The 20,544-nt window shown below is 32.4% G+C and overlaps 1 pseudogene; it reads left to right on the top strand.

The window, feature by feature from the left end:
- Positions 1-10,129: 10,129 nt before the first annotated feature.
- Positions 10,130-17,739, top strand: LOC116135686 (annotated as a pseudogene).
- The last annotated feature ends 2,805 nt before the right edge of the window (positions 17,740-20,544 follow it).

Genomic DNA, 20,544 nt, shown 5'->3' on the forward strand with positions numbered 1-20,544 from the left:
CATTAACGGAAGTATCCAAATTTTAATAGTTGGCCAAAGTTTGTGAGAAAGCCCATGCTTGACAAGACTATTGCTCCTGTGATATTGCAGGTAACTTTTTTCTTATCTCTCCTATAGAGTGTTGATTTTATTATAGATAATACTTTGCATTTTGCAATAAAAAGTATTATAAGTTCTTTTTAAGTTCCAAGCAAAATGACCGATTAACATTTCCACAGCTATGATCAAAGATTTGACAATTTATGATTTATAGTTTAATACAGTTTAGTCAACAGTTAAGAGAACTTTTATAATATATAATTTCATATATCAAGTCATTAAAAAATTCTAAAAAAAAAATTAGTTTCAACTTGCTTTGTAGGGGATATATGTAGAGTCCAATTTAATATTTTCCCTAGAGATGGCAATGGGTCAGGTTGGGACCAGGAGGCCCTTTACCCGGGCCCGGCCCAACTCCCATGGCATAGACCTGGGCCCATTACGGGCATGACTGGTAAAGCCCAAGCCTGACTAGATGGGCTTTTTTGCAATCCCAATCCCGACCCATTTTTATAATTTTAATTTTAGAAATAGTTTTTAAATAGTAATCTTAATAATTAGTGTGAAATAAAATAAATTTCAATTCTTTTTTATATTTTTTGTTTTAGAAACAGTTTTTAAATATTAATTTATTTTTGAATACTCACCAAATATATAAATAAAAATCCACCCTCATTTCTTTTTATATAATTTTCATTTAGAAGGTATATATATATATAAGATAATTTTGTAATTAGATATATATTATAAGGGTAATTTAGTAAAATTAATAATAAAATTGTCGGACTGGCCTGGGACTGAAGATTGTCCCATACCTAGCCTGTACCGGAGGGCGGGCCCTAAAATCAGTCCTAGGCCCAAGCCCAAGCTTGTTAGCACTGGGTAAAGTCCGACCTTTTTGGGATGGGTCGGGACGGGTACCTAGAAATATGAGCCCATTGCCATCTCTAGTTTTCCCTTTACCTTTTTGTTAGTTTAGCATGTATCTTTGGAAGTCGCTACTCAAAACTTTATGATCTATTATTACTTGTATTTCAAAGAAGTATCTACACTACGTGAACGACAAGGGGAAGAAGTAGAGGAAGGGATGAAGCTCAGACAATCTTGAACTTTTGAGTTGTGTGCTTTTCAATATTAACTTAAAACGGAAAAGTGGTGGTGGAGGTTGTGTTTGTGTGTAGGCTAATTGCATTTATAGTGAGTAATGTGTTTAGGTGATCGATAATAGCTGATGGCAATTAGTTTGACAGTTGACTCACTTGCTTAAGACATCTTGGATGAAAAATTATTGAACGAAATAGAAGTCGGGAATTTTAGAACATGAATTTAATACTTTGAAATCGAATATTTGAAAATGACAATTTATTAAAAACTAATAAAAAAATTATAATAGTATATTTAGGTTTTTATTTTTTTATCGATTAATTAAAATTTGAAAAATATTGATGGCTATGAAATTAAATTTAATAAAATAATTTAGTTATTGACTGCACAACTATCTATGGAGACTTTATGATGCAAAAGTATTACGTTTACAACCTCTTCACATAAACTTCTTCTCATAACCCTGACGTGTTATTCTGCAATTAATCAACTTGTAATGAGTCTCATCTAATAAATTACGGCTGATCAATTATGAGTTACCATATTAAAATATGGAGAGAAAATTTGTGAGAAGAGGTTAGGGTCTAGCATTACTCTTTATGATGGGTCTAAGTTTTCAAATATTCGACACATGTATAAACCAATAGTGATAATATTGATTAGTTAATAGCCACTAATTAAATATTAACACCATCTTAATCCTAATTAATTAAAAATAATATTTTCTAATTTAAAAGATTTTAGTGGAAGCTCATCTACCAGCTAGTTGTATATAAACTCTGCACGCAAGAAAAGCACTGGGTCATGAAAATTTCCATGTGTCGTGAAGTTTGGGGGGAGTGATTCAGTCAACGGCAATTGGCGGTAACTTATGAGGTCTACGTTAGAATTGGCCAAAGTCAACTTTTTTTAGTTTGCTAAATAGTGGGGCATGGCAAGGAAAGTGCGCACGGCCCCTGCGGTGACTTACTTTCAACTATTCCGTTTGGATGATTATTTTATCACTTTTTAGGATAGTCTTTCGGAAAAAAAAATTGAGTTGAGTAGTATTCTGAGAAGTTTTTTGTATATTTTTTATAAGTATTTTTTGAAAATGTTTAGATTATTTTTAATCCATTATGTTTATTAATTTAACTAAACACCCCTAGTAATAAAAATTTATAAATTGACAAAAGCATCATCATCCACCCACTTATTGTCGATAGTCAGCCACTACTGTTGAAAGGTGGCTAAAATTTGTCGTAATGATGCACTGACGACTGGATTTGGCTGATAGTTCGTCGATCTGGTATTTTCCAACCGATCCATCGTGGATCTGACTGGAAAAGGCCTGATCTATGACCACATATCTGGTCATTGACGGCCAAACGACGACCAAGATATGGTCGTCATCAACAACTAGATGTAGCCAGATGTGGTCGTCAATAACCAGATCTTTGACCATATATATGACCTTTTTCGACCAAATCCACGGTGGATCTAGTTGGAAAAGGTCAAATCGGTGTACTACCGGCCAGATCTAGCCACTAGTGTGCCATTACGACATATTTTGGCCACCTTTCGACAATGGCGGTTGGAATTTGACAAATGTGGGTGGGTGGGGGTGTTTTTGTCAATTTATAAACTTTTGTTATTGGGGTGTTTAGTTAAATTAACAAACCTATGGGGTAAAAAATAATTTAAATATTTTGAGTTGAAAAGAATATGATTGGATTTTGAGAATATTAAAACAAATGTATTTTTGAGTTTTTAAGATAGGATAGTAGAATATGATAGGATATGAAAAGTGTGGCACTGGGACCTTGAAATTTTTGTATCTTGTAGTTCTCTTGGCCCAAACATGTCTGAGTCCAATATCTTTTTTTTTTTTTTTAATTAATTATATAAAATAATTTTATTTTAAAGATACGCAAGTAGAGTTTAGGGTTAAAGTCATTTCGCCCCTTAAGTTCCAATGATTTTGGAAGTGACACTTTTGTCCTAATCATGTTGGAGAAGTGTGTAAAATCATTTTCACCCTTTAGGTGTTGGAGAATTTTGTTAAAGCCATGTATTCTAAAAGGTGACACTTTACCATCAACTCTCCTCTGCTTAACATGTCATAAATTTCTATTGTTTATATCTTCAAGTAGTGCATTATACTTCATTTGATGGCTTCATCAAAGATGAAATTGTACTAATATTTAGAGCAACAAGAAAGATTTGCATCAAACAATAAGCTTAATTTTAATGGTTTTTATTGTGTCAATCACCGGTATCAATGCAAGCATCGAGGAAGTGATATCTTTTGTTTTATTTTTTATTTTGAAAAATGTTTTTATATGATTAACTAAATTACCCATTTACCTATTTAACTCTCACCGTTGATTAAAAGCTTCCAAAGGCGTTCGCGTATATTTTATATGCATTTGAGGGTCAAAAGAGGTTGACGAGGCCCTACAATATAAGTCATTTAAGTGATATCAAATTATCAATGTATTTGACCACAAGGCATTGAAGATATCAATATCTTTTTTGTAAGTCATTGATAATATGCAACTTCAAGTTGTCAATTATAGGGATGAGCGGGTTCGAATACCCGCCCAAATTCCATGGAGCCAGAATCAATTAGTTCCTAGGATTCGAAACCTGAACTGGAACCAATCGATTCAAATTCCTAAATGCCTAGAACCGAAACCTATGTTTTAAGTTTTGGGTACCCAGGAAAATTAAAATACCTCTTAGGTTGTAGAAATTGAATAATTAAGGTTATTCCAAAGTCTACTCTGTAAAAGCTGTTCAAAGACCTATTGTTTTAATAATGAAAAGTTTCACTTACTATCAGTCAAAGGCAATTTAACTCTCACCTTAAGTAGCAGATAACATAATAACAATAGACTTGGCAAAACGGGCGGATGGGCCAGGTGTGGGTAAGGGTCTCATGGGTATGGGCCCTAAACGGGTCTAATATTTTGGATCCACACTCTACCTTATGCGGGTGCAGGTGGACCCGCAGGTGCCCTTTTCTCTCTCTCCAGTTTTCAAATTTTTTTCATCCCCAACAATTTTCAATTATGACAGTTACATCCCCAAAATTCCTACAGTTTTAATTTTTTACAATTACACCCCCACAATTGTTATATAGCTTTTGTTGAGCCTTCTCATCCAATTATACAATTCAACAACAAACATTGCTATTTTATTTATATAATTATATATCTATATAAATTTCTTTACTTTTTCTCTTTCTATAAAAAATCTTTCTCTCTTTCTATCTCTTAACAACATTGAACAAGTCCTCCTCGAATCTCCTTTCACTACTGCTTCGGGTACTGAAAAATAAAACCCCACTTTCCCATAGGACCCATCAAGCGCCATTATCGTCGCACAATTGCTTACAATTTTTTTAAAAAATTATTTAATATTATTTTTTTCAACCAACACCAACGTCATGGGTTCTTTTATCGCTTCAGAATTTCAACTCTGCTTTTTTTGGTATTTGTTGTTGTTGTTATTGTTATTGTTATTATTATTCTTTTCTTCTTTCAATTTCATTTTTTTTCCTCTCTTTTACATCGCCTTGAGGAGCAAAACAGAAGCACGACGTGGAGAATTGGAGATGAGATTGGAGTCTAGAAATGACTGATGAGTGTGAGTGAGTTAAAAGTCTAACCAAAGGACGAGAGTGAGTGAGTGTGAGAGTCAAAGACAAGAGTGTATGTGACATACCTTGGATGAGCAAACGTCAAGAGTGGAGAGAAGTTTGATGAGAGATTCCAATGACTTTGAGACTGACGATGGAGTGGAGAGCAGATTGATGAGAGATTGAGAGTGAGTTTGAGTTAGGCAAAACTGAAAAGGGAAAAGAGTTAAGGAGTTCACATTTCAGATTTCGCGATTTGGGGGGCAAACTAAATGATTTTTTTTTTTTTTTTTTAAATAAACAGGTACTCGTTGGTACTTGCGAGTTTACTCGCCTAACCCATTGACAAAATAGGTCGGGCCAGGTACGGGTTGAGAAAAACGGGTCCAATTTCAAAGACCCGCACCTTATATTTTTTTCTCGGGTTTAGGGTTGACCACGGTCTAGACCGGTTTTGCCAGGTCTGAATAACAGGGATGTTTGTGCAAATTTCTCAAACATTTAGATTTTTTTATAATTTTTTAACACCTCCTGAGGTTGTTTAAGATTATCCTTATATACAATTTTCTTTCATGTAAATGAAAATGAAATGGATCTCCATAAAATTTAATCCTTATAGTTTTTTTTTAATGAATAATTATAACATTAAATATAGATATATATTACACTGAATATAAAATTTGAAATGTAATATTATGCATAAAGAGATCACTCATTTTTACGAACAAATTCAATGATTTCTATGTATGATAGCTGTTAATTAATATCAAATAATAAAAAAAAGAACTTAAATTTAATATTAATGTAATACTTTTAAAACTTGAAAATTTACTATACCATAATATCATAAAAAACAATTGAATAATAGAAAATTTCTTTTTCAAAATGAATATGTTTATCCGTCTAATCACAATGAGACACATTAATATAATTTATTCTTATGTCAATTTAATCTCAATGAAACATGTCAACGCATTGTGTAAGTATCTCTCATGTGTAATGAGATTGAATAGGAGTATGCATCCAACTGTGTGGGTATTTCTCTTAGATAAATGTATGTGTGCTTGTCCAATCATGATGGGATATACCAAAGATATATATCAATTTAATCGCAATAAAGATATGTCCGTGCACGTATAAATATCTCTCGGGATATAGTATAAGAGCATCTTGATTAATTTTTAAATACAAAGAAAAAAAAAATTATTCAAATCCAATAGATTCTTTAAATTTAATGAAGAAGCTTTTTATTTTCAAGAAAAAGACTTAATATGAGAGAGAATTAATAAATAAAATGCATAGAAACTTACAGTATATTAATCAAAATTAGGATAGAAAGTGAAATTTAACTCAAGGTTTTAAAACCGCGGGGAGTGACCCAGTCAGGTCACCAAGTTGGCTGGTCAAATTGGTTCAATTGCCAGGTCGAAGCATGATGTCATCATGCTGATGTCAGCATGATAATGTCATTCTAACGTCAGTATGATATATAAAAAATAATAAAATAATAAAAATGTGGTTCAATCGCTGGGTTGAACCAGTTGGACTAGCGATTCATAACAAAAAATCTGGTCCAATCGCAGTTCAAACTGGGTCATTGAATATTTCTGATTTTTTAGTCGAACCGACCTAGCTCGATCACCGATTCCCAGTTCAACCAGTTGAACCAGCTGGGCTGGACCAAGTTTTAAAACCATGATTTAACTCTCTAGACGTGAAGAGTAGTCAAATTCACTCTTTAATTTATATTTAAAAGATAAAGAGTCTGTTGAATTCTTATTTTTATAGATAAATTCTTTATAATAAAGAATTTAAATCATATAAAGAGTCATTTAAAAATACTCTTCCATTATAAATATAATTAAAATTGATAATTCCATCCAACTAAAAGCACCCTAAAAATTCTCAAACTTCAAAGTACTTCAATTTTGCTTGTTTATAAGGGTTGATGACATTAGTCCTCCTAAAATATGAAAAATAATAAAAATCCTCCTTTGGTATCCCATTTTCTTAATTGTTAATACTCAAAATAAATTGTTAATATATAACCACAAACAAAATGGATCGTTTTAGTTTGTTAGCATCTACAGCAGTAAGAAATAATAATAATAAAAAATTGCTGTTTCTTCATCCCTTCGTCTTTCAAATGATTCAATTGCATTGGTTCCAATTATTGTATTTTTAAAACATAACCATTACAATTAAAAAGTATATATAATTTCATAGAATAATAATTTACTTGAATATGCAGCGGATTAGACAATTAATGAGTCATATAGCATATTAATAATCAAGAAAAAAAGTATAATACATTATTTTATATACACATTAGATAATAGATAAGTACAAGATATTTTTCTATTTATCTTTTATTCCTCAATTTATTACTCTCCTACAGTTCTACTCCTATAATAATTCCTGCAAAGTTACTCACTATATTTTCCGAGCAAAAGGAACTTGATCAACAAGAAAGCTTTGACAATGGCGTCTGCTGTGTCTTTGCCATCATCGCAACCTTTACCAAGCGTCCCCTTTTCACCATTTAAACCTGAACCATCTGAAATCATTCACAAATCATAATCACCTGATCAAAACAACTCTTCCTTTTTCCCCACCTCTGCGGAAAACAAACATTTTGGTTTAATGGAAACTCACAATCATCTTCCTGTTCAGACTCCAGAGAATAAACCAACAGCCACAACACAAAATAAACCCAGAATGGTGTTGAAGTTTCGTATAAAGAGCGAGAACAAGAAGGATGAAGCAGTGGAGCAAACCCTAATTGCCTCAAGCAACAATGAAGAATCCAAGAAAGTTAAGAACTCGGACAAGAAATCAGCCGCATCAGGCAAGAAGACTGACAAGAGGGAGAAAAAGAAGCGTCGGCCGTTTTCTATTTCACTTACGAGAGAAGAAATCGAAGCTGATATAGAAGCCATAGGAGGGTCAAAAAAGCGGCCAAGAAGGATAAAAAAGAGACAACAGAGTGTACAGCAAGTATTGGATAATTTGTTTCCCGGTTTGCGTCTAAAACATATAACAGCAGATGACTATAGGGTTCCTGATTCGCCATAATGTCAAGATATAAGCTATATTAGATACATAGTACTGATAGCGCAGCAATGGGAGGGTCGACAAAAGCGATCAAGAAGGATACAAAAGAGACCAAAGAGCATGCAGCGAGTACTGGATACTTTGTTTGAATCTAAAATACATAACAGCAGATGACTATAGGGTTCATGATTAATTCGCCATAATGCTAAGATATAAAGACATTAGTTAAAATGTTTGAAGGTTTATGTCTTATTTTTGTTCTTTATTAAACTGATCCATTCCAAAGTGTTCGCTTTTGTGTTAGATTAATAAAGAAGATTTCTTAGTTCTTTCAACTGATTGATTGATAAATTATTCCTAGGGAAACTGTATGCCATTCTTTTTTTTTATTTATTACAGTCTTATGCTGGTGGGTTGTTGAGAATAATTAATTTCCTAAAATTACACAATTAAAGTTGTTCTTTCATCAAAGTTTTAGATTAGTGGAAGTGATTGTAATGTATTGATAATTAAACATAGAGCATTGTGGTTCTATATATTATCGGTTCTGAATTCTAATTGAAAATTAATTACTTTGTTACACAAAATTGCTGCCACAAGGATGAACCTTTATGTTTGATGCAGTCTTCTTCTCATTTATTTAGTTGGTTTCAATTAATAATATGCTAATCATGTCATTACTTTTACTTCATTTTACTTAATTTTAAAATGTCCTTATTCATTTCAATCGTATGAGTTCATAAAATAGAGAGAGTATTCATTTTTTGTTTTTATCTCCTTATGGATTATTAAGAAGTATTTTATAAAATAAATTAGCTAGTATTTGATATTTATGTTATATAGGAAGTTTTAATTTGGTTATTAAGTGGTAGGTTAAAGTTATCGTTACAACTGGATGTCTTTCTCTTGATACTAATAAATCTAGGTTTTCTTGTAAATACGATACACAATAGTATCTTATAAAATTTCTATGCAATAAATATACACACATTTGGTGAGTTGCATATACATCTTTTATACATAATATCTTTTCATAAACACACAAAGACGAATGATGTAAATGATACAACTTATAGTTAGGTTTTCTTCTTATTATAATTATAGGAGCTAATTATATTTTTCTAAGTTAAAAAGGATTGCGAAGATGCAAATTTGCAAGATATGGGTCATGGATAATACTCCAAAGAAATTAAACTATAGCTTATAAAATATAATTTGTATTTTAAAGTTCCCTAAATTATAAAATTTTCGTTTGATTCAATTTTATCAAACATTAACTTCAACTCTTTTTTTTTTGGAAACAATTTTAAGATAGAATTCATCAAAAACAGTAAAACATTAAGAGAGAGAGAGAGAGACTGAAAGCAAGCCAAAACGGGCCACGGAATGTGGACCATAATAAAACGGGCTGCCTTGCAAGGCCTGTTACTTTGACACATTTCCAAACATCTCGGCCCATTCCGGCTTGCATTGAGGTCTAATATCAGATTGGAACCACTCCATATTTAATTGTGTGAATTAATTTCCGAGATTGACGTAACACATATTAATAAATATGTTAATGTCCATACAATAGATTAATATTATTAAGGTTATTATTTTCCAATGTAAATTGAGAGTCTTGCAGATAGTTTTGTGGTTCTATTTTATTTTACTTTTAACATTAATTCGTGTCTGAGGCAAGTATTTATATGATTAATTATTTTTTCTCAAATATAAATATTCTTATTTTTTAATATATAAACACTAATTTTCGGGATTTGTATACAGAAAACGCTTATGGAGTAAAAACTAAAAAGTTGGTAATTTTGGTAGAAATAATTTGAATGAAATATGGAAAAAAACTAAAAAGTTGGTAANTAAATTCATGTCATAAAATTTGTTTTATACATAAATATATAAAATTATATTTAATTATTTTTATGTTGCATCGATTTTCATAATATTGATATATACATATTTTCCTCTCAAAGTTCCATTTTCCAAGACTTCAAAAGCAAATGTCAAGTCTGTCTCAAGAGAACTCATCAAAATTAGCAGGAAGAATATGGGGAGCATAAGAAAGGAAAATAGAAGAGAAGAAAAATGTCACCTTGAGCTCGACGGTTAAAGTCTTGGAGCAGGATCTTTGTTTGCGGAGTTCTTAAAGGAAACTTTGGTAGCATTTTGCAGAAGATGAAGATGGTAGCCAATGGGTCTTCACAAAATTACGAGTTACCAATTTTTTTTTTTTTTTAAATATATAACATTGTTTATGTTTATTTATTTAAAATGTTTAATTGAATACTAATTGGATAAGTTAAATCTTAGATGAAGAAAGTGGGACCCATTGGCTTGTTCAATATCGTGAAGAGAAACACACCAAAACCAGGCCGCTTACTTGGTTTAGATGTTGGAACCAAGTACATTGGGGCTGCAATTTCGGATGAGACTACTGTGTCTGCAAACCCTTTATGGTATGAGTCTACACAATTAAGTAATGTAATTTAATATTTGTTTATGTGTTGCGACATACACCCACCCAAGGTTTGCCTTAAAGACAATTTGGTACTCAAATAGTTTGAAAACGATAAATAGATACTTTCCGTCATTATCTATTAGTGAGTTCAGTCAGCTAAAGGCTAACATAGTAATTTTAGCAAAACCACAGAGTTTTAAATTTTAATTATCTTTCTCTGGGTAGGTTTTAAATTTTAATTATCTTTCTCTGGGTATGGAGCAAAGCTTCTTTTAAAAGATTTATTAAGGTTTTGACACGTGTCCTTGAGAAAAAAGAAAGAAGAGAGTTTTTCCTTTTAAACGAAAAGCCTTTTTAGCTTTTCTTTTGTTACGGCTTTGTTCTTTGTCCGTGAAGGAGGTGGAGCTTGATAAACTAAACGAAACAAAAACCAGCTAAGTTTCTTGTATTGTGATAAGATCTGTCTAAGAATGTTATTAAGTTTCTTCAACTAAAACTTGCTATGCTGCTGAATTGAATACAATCCTAAACAACACATCCTAAACCTGAACCAAAAAAGAGGCAAGGGTGCCTTTACAAAAACTTTAAAAAAAACCAGCCAAGCAACCAACTTTCACACAGCACTTTGAGCAGAAAATCATCAATTGAAAACAAAAAGGATGCAGCCTAGCAGCAGCAAAAAAACTAGCGGCTAAAGTTTCCAGAAACTATTACCAAATAGCAAAACCAAACAAAAATATCCCAGGCCAAACAACCAGCTTTCACAAAACACCTTGAGCAGGAATTCAGTAGCAAAAAGCAAGGAAAATTCAGCCTAGCAACAGCAAAAACCAGCAACAAAAGCATCCAAGAACCACAACCAAAACAGCAAAACAACAATCAGCAACATAAGGGCCCACACACATCAGCTTCAGCTTTCAATTCCCCAAAGCACTCCAACCCCCCACAACAATGGCATACTCCAGCCCATCATCAATCCAACAAAATCACAAATTCTGCAATCATTATAAACCAGAACATACATTGCAGAAATTCCCAAGTGCCCATACCCCACCACACCCGCCCACCAAAACAAGCCAAACTAGACACACCAACACACATTTGACCATATGTAAGAAACAAAATCAGCACCCACCCCAAACAATCGAAATTCCACCAAGAAACCCCTAAGACAAAACAAAAAGACCAATCAAATCCACCCAATCAAAAGACATAAAACCACTGTTAATGAAGCCGGTGATTGGGAAGCCAACATGGCGGCGTGCCAGACTCTATGGTTTTGGTGGTCCGAGTTAGGGTTTGGTTTGTCGGCGTTTGAATGGATTTTGTGATGAAATTTCATCGATTAATGAAGATTTCAGAATGCCTGAGAAGAAGGGAAAAAAAAGCGAAGAAAAAAAAAGAGCGATGGAGAAGAAGAAATAGAAAATCAGAATGATGGAGAAGAAGAAAAAAATTCAATAATTGATGTGGCAACCTTTTAAGGGTATTTCAGTCTTTTTCAGAAGTATAATCTTTAACAGACAGAAATCACTAACTGAGAATGACAGAAATTACTTGTTTGTCTTTTTCGAACTATTTGGGTACCAATTTGTCTTTACACCAAATCTTGGGTGGGTGCATGTCGTTCTCCCTTGTTTATGTGGGTGTTAATATGTAGATATTAATTACTTTTGTTTTATGTTCTTGTTGATTCTATTTTTGTGTTTGTGACTTATGATTTGGGTTATTTGTCAACGTTGTAGTGTGTCATAAAGGGAAGATGAAATCAATGCGATTGCTCGACAATTTCAATATCTGGTAAAGTTTCCTCATCACTTATATTCTTAATTTTTTTTTCTTTAACTAATTAATACCAATCAGTTTAGTGTGGTTAGGGGTGAGCATGGGTAAAGGGTCTCGGAACCAACCCTATTAAGGCTGATTTTAGTTCTGGAAAATTGGAACCAAGAGTTTCCGAATCTGGTTTTGATTCCTTGCATTGCTAGAACCGAGGATTGGAATTAGAACTGAAACTGAAGTCCCGGTACCCGGGTAAGAACATGGCAGAATTGTAATTTTTGTAAACTATTAGGAGTGTTTTATAATTTTTGGGGTGTTTTTTGTCATTTTTTAAAATTAAGGGGTAATGAAATTAACCCGAAACCAGAACCTATGTTTCAGGTTTGGGTCCAAGTTTTTAGGAATTGGAACTAGCCAATTCCAGTTCCTTCAAAAAATACAAGGTATCCAAACCCGCTCACCCCTAAGTCCGGTATTTAGTAAGGATCATTGATTGGGTTTTGTCTTAAATTTTTTGAATGTCTTGAAATCGAATTTGTAGGGGTTATTATTTTGTATAGAATTATTATGTTAGGCCTTCCGTTGAGGTAAATCTTGTGTTTATAGTGTTTATATCGATTAGACTGTAAATTGGATATTGATAGATAATTTATCAAGTCAGCTTATAATCATTATTTTTGCAGATTTCAAATTATAATTTTAAGGGTTTTGTCATTGGTAATCCAAAATATAAATGGAAGGGCGTTACTTATATTGTGAGTTTTCATCATTACTATAATCTTTCTGTTAGTCCCTACTCTCATTAAATTATTTTTATTTGGTTAGGCTGAGTAAGAAAAGGTGAAGGAATTTATTTCTCAGCTCTCCAAGACAAGAAAAATTGACAAGTTGAGGTATACTTATCAAAATGAGATATATTCAACCAAGGTAAGTGCCCTATGATATAACCTTTTTTTTATATATTAGCATAGCTCCCCAACTGGGTATGACTAGGGGTGTGCAAAAGAACTGGTCGGAATCAGCCCTCATAGGGTCGATTTCGGTTCTAAAAAATCAGAATCGGTACTATGCGGTTTCGATTTGGGTTCCACCATTATAAGAACCCGAATTGAGACCAAGGTATCCTGGTAGGAATTGAGATTGAACGATAGTTTTTTGGGGTGTATTGTAATTTTGTAGGGATGTATTTGTCATTTTTTGTGAATAGTAAGGGGTGATCATAATTTTCTTGGGTACCTGGAACTGGAGCCTATGCTATAGGTTACAGTTCTAGGCAATTAAGAACCGAAATCGACTGGTTCTAGCTTTGAATCCCAGGAACTGACCGATTCCGTTTCCGATCTGGTTCCATGGGATTTGGGTAGGTACCCGAACCCGCCCACCCCTAGGTATGACATTAATGGTTAGATGGTATCTGAATTGGAAAATGTTAATGCTAAGTACAAGTCAATTATTATTAAATAAGTTTAAAATTTTTTTAGATATAAGAGCTGCTAAAGACACAATCATGAATTAAGTTACATGAAACTATTAAAGTCTAAGCTTAGCCATTTACTTTGCATGTTCTAAATGCCTATTTATGATGAGTAATGCTACAGTTACCGAAAGAAGCATACCGAATTCATACACCGAATGACGTGGCGCAATCCTGATCGTCGATTAATATTAATTAATAATTAATAAACAGTCAGGATTGTGCCACATCATTTGGTGCATGAATTCAGTGCACTACTTTCGGTGACTATATTATTTTCCATTTATGATACCGCCTTCGGCTTTAATAATTAATGTGGTTGAATCTTGTATTCTTATTGTTTGTAGGAGGCGGAATAGACATTAACAGAGAAGTACCCAAATATTAATAGTTGGCCAAAGTTTGTGAGAAAGCCCATGCTTGACAAGACTACTGCTACTGTGATATTGTAGGTAACTTTTTTCTTATCCCTCCTATAGAGTGTTAGTTTTATTATAAATAATACTTTGCATTTTGCAATAGAAAATATTATGAGTTCTTTTTAAGTTCCAAACAAAATGACCGATTAAGATTTTCTTTGCTATGATCAAAGATTTGACAATTTATGATTTATAGTTTAATACAATTTAATACAGTCTAAATGCCTATTTATGATACCGCCTTTGGCTTTAATAATTAATGTGACTGAATCTTGTATTCTTATTGTTTGCAGGAGGCGGAATAGACATTAACAGAGAAGTACCCAAATATTAATAGTTGGCCCAAGTTTGTGAGAAAGCCTATGCTTGACAAGACTGTTGCTATTGTGATATTGTAGGTAACTTTTTTCGTATCCCTCCTATAGAGTGTTGGTTTTATTATATATAATACTTTGCATTTTGCAATAAAAAATATTATAAGTTCTTTTTAAGTTCCAAACAAAATGACCGATTAACATTTTCTTTGCTATGATCAAAGATTTGACAATTTATGATTTATAGTTTAATACAGTTGAGTCAACAGTTAAGATAACTTTTATAATATATAATTTCATATATCGAGTCATTACAAAATTCTAAAAAAAAATCAGTTTCAACTTGTAGGGGATATATGTGGAGTCCAATTTAATGTTTTCCCTTTTCCTTTTTGTTAGTTTAGCATGTAGGTTTGGAAGTTGCCACTCTAAACTTAATTATGATCTATTATTACTTGTATTTCATAAAGGTATCTACACTACGTGTATGGCAGAGTGAAGAAGTAGAGGAAGGGAGGAAGGGAGGACCATCTTGAACTTTTGAGCTGTGTATTTTTTAATATTAACTAAAAACAGAAAAATCACAATGGAGGTTGTGTTTGTGTGCATGCTAATTGCATTTATAGGTGAGTAATGTGCTTAGGTGACTGGTAATAGCCAGTGGCAATTACTTTTACAGTTGACTTACTTGATTGAGACATTTTGGATAAAAAATTATTGAAGGAAATTGAAGGTGGGAATTTTAAAACATAATTTAATACTTTGAAAATGACAATTTATTAAAAACTAATAAAAGAATTATAGAATAATTTAATACTTTGAATTTTTTTTTTTTATATGACAAATATGTGGAATATATATAAAATAAGGATAATACTTCATATATATACTAGCTCGCTCATACAAACTGATACGTTTCAAGATGACTGGATAATTTTAAATTAAAAATAAATTAAATAAATAAAAGAGATTATATGGCAAACATGCAAGATTGTTACATTAGTTTGTAAGAAATAATTTGTATATGTAACATTACACTGAATAATTCTCTAATCAAAACGTCTTGATATTAATTTATTATAATCATATATATATACCATTAGATCAATTATTAATATATGTTTAACTTGGTTATGACATGTAAAATGGAGGTCTCATATTTCAACAAGAATCAAAGAAATAATTTCGGTAAATTAAGAACTTTTTTAGTAGACATATCAAATGGGTTATCCAATAAAATATGTTAAATTATCTCTTTTGGTCAAACACATAGTGGAATATAGAATTAGAACTTAAATACAATTTTTTTATTTTTGAAAACAAATTTAGTAGGTCATTCCATCTTCACTCCCCAAGCTCTTTCTCAATCAAAATGAATGCACCACCGCCTTTTCCTCCTCCTGCAACGATAAAGTATCAGCTTTGCCGCTCAAGATCATCGCCCATTACAATCTTAATCACCAGTTTGATCGACGGTTCTGCGCCACTTTTCACTCATTCGGGCAAGCTCTCCACCCTGATCGAAATTTGTTGTTGTTGTGAAGTCTTTTGCCGCCGGGATCATTCTGGCAAATGGGTTCATGCACGTGTTGCCAGACTCTTTTGACATGTTGTCGTCAAGTTGCTTGGGGATAATCCATGGCATAAGTTCCTTTTACGAGGTTCTGGTGTGTGTTGTCTGTGATTGTGACGCTCATGGTGGACTCTTGGCGACGAGTTATAGCCAGAAGTGTTATGCGGTGGTGGTGTCCTTATTCCGGAGGGTGAAAGGGACAAAGAGCTAGCGGCAGCACCTCCGAGCTTGGACATATGCATGGCCACAGCCACCATCTTGATCAAACAAAGACAGCAGGGAGTGTGGTTCCCAACTAATGCAGTATCGTGTTATTGCTATGGTAATGTTTTACTTTTTTAGTAGACATGCAGAATGGGTTATCCAATAAAATATGTAAATTATCTCTTTTCGTCAAACACATAGTGGAATATAGAATTAGAACCTAAATACAATTTTTAATTTTTGAAAACAAATTAGTATAAATGAGTCAAATGCTTTTTAAATAGTTTCAAGTACAATACTAAAACGTGACATTATATATATATATATATATAGATATATATATAATATATATATATTATATATATATATATAATGTCACGTATTAGTAAAATGGTTCAAATGCTTTTAAATAGTTTCAAGATACAATAATAAAACGTGACATTATATATATATATATTAATATATAATATATATATATATATATTTTTTTTTTTTTTTTTTTTTTTTTTATATCAGTAAATATGAATGTGATTAGAAATTATGGCATTGTATTTAGTCAATTGTTTTGTTTGTTGAATTGATTTATTAATAGTAAAGTTAAACCCAGTTGTTGGATGCAGGTATTAGAATTGGGAATTGTAGTACATTCAATTGTGATAGGGCTTTCCCTTGGAGCCTCAAACAATACTTGCAGCATTAAAGGTCTTATGGTAGCTCTTTCCTTCCACCGAATGTTTGAAGGATAGGCCTCGGTGGTTGCATTCTCCAGGTATAATTTCTTTTAAATACAAATTTGTTTACTGACCTTAGATGATAGTTTCCTATCATCAAAAAATTGTGAAAATGAAAAATTAATCAAACTTTTTTGTATTAAAAATTAAAAATTTTGTAGTTATAGCTAACCAATACTGTCAAATCGTCTAACAATAAAAGAGAAAAATCCCAGTTAAACTTTCAAACATTTAAAATCATTGACACACATCTTATTATTATTATTTTAAATGTAGACATAGTTGAAAATTTTATGTACATAAATATATAGCCCATCTCTTGCGAAGGTCAATATATCTAACATATAAATCCATTAGATGGTGTTATTAATAACGGTTTACAAACACTAACACTAAAAAAAAATCTAAGTTTTTATGACATAGAATAACCAAAGCCCAAATTTTGAAACAAATACTTATATCAAAACCTAAGATTTTTTCATATAATTATATAGGCTTTGACTATCATACAACACGGTACAAATGGAAATTTAGTTTTTACATTACAAGTTTACATTTTACATTAATATCTGATATAGCGTTGTATTATAGCAAAAACTAGTTATATATTTCTTCTTACAAATTTCACTTTCTCTTACTATGTATCAACCAGGTGGTACAAGCTATTCAAGAAGATGGTAATGGTGTTCTTCTTCGCCGTAACAACGTCGTTCGGCATTGCCCTAGGGCTCGCATTGTCCACGCATACAAAGAGAAAGTCCAACAGCATTGATCTCCGTAGGGTTGTTGAATGCCATCAGCCGGGCTTCTAATCTATGGCTCTAGTTGATCTTCTTGCTGCTGACTTCATGAGCCAAAAGTTGCAGGGAAGCATCAAGCTTCAACTTAAATCTTATGCTGCTGTTCTTGGTGCTGGTGGCATATCCCTAATGGCAAAAGGGCTTGAGATTTTGATTGTATCATAATGTAATAAATTTTGTTTTCCTTGTGTTTTGTCGTCGTCGTAGAATATGTTAAACTTAATCTAATGTTGAACCTTTACACTTCGATAATGTGTTAAAGTAAATCTTAACATTGAAACCTTTAAATCGAATAGTTTTGTTAAACTTAAATTAATATATATTTATTTATGGTGTAATATGATATAATATTCTTATCACGTATTTTTTAATTAAAAGTTAAAATAATAAGTCAAACAAAATAGCAAGATGAACATTCTGTATTTTTTATGTTTTTTATTTTCTGTCTTTTTCTCCATTGCCGTCTAAAAGAAAATGATATATGATCAAATAGAATCTTCGGAAATCAACAGATTTGACTCACAATTTCCAGATTAAACTCATACGTTTGGCAAGTTTATGATCAAAAAAAAAGATACATCACACAAATATGTAGAATAATACTCTTCTAAATGACATCCCAAATTTACTATTCCAAGTGATGTGTTCTTTTATGTGATTTTAATGTGTAATAAGGAGTTGAGGGATTAATGATATGTCACCGCCACATGCAAATAGCAATGAACATCATTTAGGAATTCATTTGGGTTACATATTAATTCCTAAGTGTTGAAGCCTGCTTTTTCTATATCCAATTCTAGTTATATAACGTCGTAAAAATTAAAGACAAAATTTCAAAGTATTTAATAAGAACAAATTTAAATGGGTTTTTTATGTGTATATATATAAGTGTTGAAAGAGTAAATATGTGAAATATATATGAATATGGATATATTCATATATAAACTAATTCGCTCATAAAAACAGATAAATTCAAGATGATTAAATGATTTAAATTAAAATAAATTAAATGAATAAATGAGACTACATGACAATCATGTAGGATTGTCATATCAGTCTATGGGAATAATTTATTATATAGAATACACATGGAATAATTCTCTAGTCAAAACACCCTAATTAATTAAAACTCAAGCCAAATGCATGGAGCCACAAGCATTACACACTCGGCAAACAATTATTAATATATGTTAAACCCTCAAAATAGCAAAAAGATATGGTTATCAGCAAAATTCATGATAAATTTGAATTAAAAATAAAGGGAAAATGGTGATTGGCTAATAATGTTCATAAATTGTTGGATAGGAAGAAAATTATTATAATATATGTTTAAACCCTCTAAAATAGCGAAAAGATATGGTTATCAGCAAAATTCATGATAAATTTGAATTAAAAATAAAGGGAAAATGGTGATTGGCTAATAATGTCATAAATTGTTGGATAGGAAGAAACAATTATTATAATATATGTTTTAATCCCTTTAAAATAGCGAAAAGATATGGTTATCAGCAAAATTCAAAAATTTGAATAAAAATAAAGGGGAAATGGTGATGGCTAAGTTCTAAATTGTTGGATAGGAAGAAAGTATTTAGTGGTTGGTAATTAACTTGGTATTAGGTGCGCTTGGCACTCTCAAATTAGCCACCACCACCCTTCATATCAATCATTCCCATCTCCTCTTTCATCCTCTCCTATTCACTCCCAAGCTCTTCTCAATCAAACAATGAATGCACACCGCTCCCCCTCCTCCTGCAACGATAAAGCTGCAGCTTTGCCGTCAAGATCATCGCCATCGTTACAATCTTAATCACCAATGATCGGCGTTTCTGCGCCACTTTTCACTGTTCGGTCAAAGCTTCCACCCTGATCGGAATTTGTTCGTTGTTGTGAAGTCTTTTGCCGGGGATTCTGGCGACGGGTTCATGCACGTGCTGCCAGACCTTTTGACATGTTGTGTAAGTTGTTTGGAGGATAATCATGGCATAAGTTTCCTTTAGGGGTTCGTGGCGATGTTGTCTGCGATTGTGACGCTATGGTGGACTCTTTGGCGACGAGTATTTATAGCCAAGTGTAATACTGGTGGTGGTGTCTTATTCGGAGGGTGAAAGGGACGAAGAGCTGGCGGCCGCACTCGAGCTTCGGAACTTGCATGGCCACAGCCACCATTTGATCAAACAAAGACAGCAGGGAGGTGTGGTTCCCAGCTGATGCGGTATGGTGGTATAGCTATGGTAGGTTTTAATAGCGAAAAGATATGGTTATCAGCAAAATTCATGATAAATATGAATTAAAAATAAAGGGAAAATGGTTATTAGCTAATGTTCATAAATTGTTGGATAGGAAGAAAGTACGTATTCAAGATTTAGTGGTTGGTAATTAACTTGGTATTAGGTGCGCTTGGCCTCTTTCTTGTGATAGAGTATAGTATTACTCAATCTCTATCATCTACTTGAGATTAAAAATTACATTAAAACTATACTTGAATCTCACAAAATTCCTATAGTAAACCAATCTCACAACATTCGCCATAAAAAAATATTAATAAAACATAATCTCACAACACAAAATTCTTATATAAGAAGATCACATCAAAAATGAATCTCCAAAACACAATCTGTTGACGCTTGATTTTGGACACCAACGAATTGCACGTGAAAAGCGCTAAGCAGACTTAGGAATCACACATGAAGGATCCATGAGATTTGAATATGGAGCTGAGATTATATATGTTGTAGAAAACATAAATAATAGACTGACAAGAGAGGTTTTTATAGTGGTTCGGATGCTCAAACAAGCGACTCCTACATCCACTGTTATTTTATTGATCTCTAACTATTTCTATGATATTGCCCGTAAGGCATACAAAGATGAAGAAATACATTGTTTACAGAGAGAAAGAATTGAGCTCAAACTATGGTTAGCTCTCATATGCCCAGCCCCTCTCTTCGGGAAGAGAAGTGCTAATTTATA

This window comes from Pistacia vera, unplaced genomic scaffold (assembly GCF_008641045.1).
Source record: "Pistacia vera cultivar Batoury unplaced genomic scaffold, PisVer_v2 Contig1002, whole genome shotgun sequence".
In the NCBI taxonomy this organism is placed as follows: domain Eukaryota; kingdom Viridiplantae; phylum Streptophyta; class Magnoliopsida; order Sapindales; family Anacardiaceae; genus Pistacia; species Pistacia vera.